General features: G+C 41.6%; 1 protein-coding gene across 1 annotated transcript in view; it reads right to left on the bottom strand.

Annotated features, from left to right (window-relative positions):
• Positions 1 to 2,500, bottom strand: part of si:dkey-34e4.1 (carboxyl-terminal PDZ ligand of neuronal nitric oxide synthase protein) — a 73,984-nt gene that overhangs the window by 19,594 nt on the left and 51,890 nt on the right.

Here is a 2,500-nt window from a genome sequence, read left to right on the forward strand (position 1 = left end):
AATACGTTTGCACATTTTACATGGAGTTGTATACACAGATGCACACACTTCACATGCAGTCAATCACAAACATGCGCACACCCTCACACACACACGCCACAAGCACCAACGTATGCAACTGGACTAATGATACAAAACACTTTAAGGATCACCACCACCACCATCTACATAAATATGCAAGCACGCACACGCACGCACACATGCACAAACACACACACACACACACACACGCACACGCACAGGTTAAAGTGATAGGAACATTCAATCATAAGCAGACAGAAGTGTGTGTGATTGCCTGAGACATCTGAGCCCCCAGTGATCTTATCAGTCAAGATCTTATCAACAGCTGTGTACACACGACACACACACACACACACACACACACACACACACACACACACACACACACACACAAAACAATCTGCTGTTTAGGGTTTCAACATCTGCCCGCCCCCTCCCTCCATCTTTCTCTCCTTCTCTTTCACTGCCTCTTCTCTATCCCTTCATCCCCTCGACTGTGACATCACCAAAAAGCACAAAGAGTCTTGGTAAACATGAACAAAACCGCTCATCCAATTCATAAATACAAACATAAACACACACACACACACACACACACACACACTCAAACATGTGCACTGCACACACATAAACACACACACATGAACATGGATACAAATAGAGGCCCATTCAAGCACAAAATAGCACAAAAGCATGTCTGGCAACAGCAAAGTACAGCCAGTCCTGTTTTAGCGTGAGCTTTTTCCAGCCTTTAGGGCTATTTCCTGCCCACTGCCGCCTATACAGGGCTAAGAGTGGCTCCAAATAGAAATAGGTGATATAAAAGATTCATCAGTAAATAAACACGTTAGAGCATCTGAGCGTGAGGATACATTTGTACTCAGGTTAGCATTCTAGTAACCCCCAATACACACACACACACACACACACACACACACACTCACATCCACACTCCTTTATGACAAGCATATCACGCACACACACATGCACACAAACACACTCACACATATAACACACACACACGTATCTCTATAACACATTGCTGATAAGTTATCATCCTCACTGAATTCATAACAGCCCCATGTGATGCTGCATCAGACTGGCTGTCAGGTTTGCCCTGTCATATCTATGACACCTCCATCTGCTAGCATTGGACACATGACCTCACCATGTTATTACATAACAACAGCCAGGCAAGCCAGGGGATTCATTCACATCTAAGAGGAGAAAAATGCTGGTAGTAGTCAGCTGTTAATAGTAATACCCTCACACACTGTTAGTGTGTGTGTGTACTGTAGTAATATTCTCACACAAACAGGGGCTGACATCATATAGTGGCTGACTATCTCATCTGGCAAGACAACATGCACGCCCTTTGGATAAAAGCATCTCTTTAGCATAAACATGAATGTAAATGTCAGACTTCAAAAGTAAAGCCCATCACAGCACTCTGGTTTAATATTACGAATTGTTTATTTAGAGCGAACCAGAAGCTGAGGGTGAAACGCATTATTCACTCCAAACAAACAATCTGGAATATTGCACCAGTGTGCAATTTATGAAAAAAAAAATGTATGTAAGATTTATTAAAAAATGTATTTTCTTATTTTTATCTTGAGTGCCTAAGATTTGTCTTAATTTTTTTTTTTTTTTTTTTTAAATCTGGAATCCCTGCGCTGAAGAGCACGAAAAAGGACTCACACACTGTTTTTTTTTCTGACTTACTGTATACCAGTGTGAATTCTGATATTTCTGAGTATAACCAGCACCTGGGATCTGAAAACAGCCAGCGCGCAGGGCTTTTGTCTTATGAATGTCAATGTGTTTGTGTCAGGGCTAGATGTGCACAAGCAAAGGCTGCCTGTCACCTGGACAGAGGATGTGATCACTAATGACCACTGATGTATTCCCACTGACAAACAAAATTCACATGAACGAGTGCATCGCGGTCAGGTAGTGGACACTTTCAACTGCATGAATAGAACAAACACGTGCGGTCCTGAGGCATGTCCAGTTGCACAGAAAACAACGTTGAGCTAACTTGGTGACAAGCAAACAAACAAACAAAAAAAAAAAAAACAGAACAAAAAGTTTAAGTTTTTAAGCGTCTGGCGTTTTGTAGAGAAATTCGCAGAAGTCCAATTCATTTTCATTTCAAGCTTTTCAACACTCTAGGAACAGACATTCATTAGTTTGGGGAAAAGCCACACCCACTGGAGCTTAGGTGTCCCACATCAGGCAGTATCCCACATCAGGACAACTGAGCAAATATGTAAGGGATAATGCCCGACGAGGTGTCCATTATCAGAAATAAATGGACGACGTGGAGGCGTGAACCGTCCGACGCAAAGCGGAGTCTATTTATTTCTGATAATGGACGCATCGAAGGGAATTATCCTGTTTATACCATGGTCACTTGCGAAATAAATAAATATGAAATCAATTATTAATGCTAAATTAGTTTTACAGCTAAAATTGT

Source organism: Alosa alosa, chromosome 12 (assembly GCF_017589495.1).
Source record: "Alosa alosa isolate M-15738 ecotype Scorff River chromosome 12, AALO_Geno_1.1, whole genome shotgun sequence".
In the NCBI taxonomy this organism is placed as follows: Eukaryota; Metazoa; Chordata; class Actinopteri; order Clupeiformes; family Clupeidae; genus Alosa; species Alosa alosa.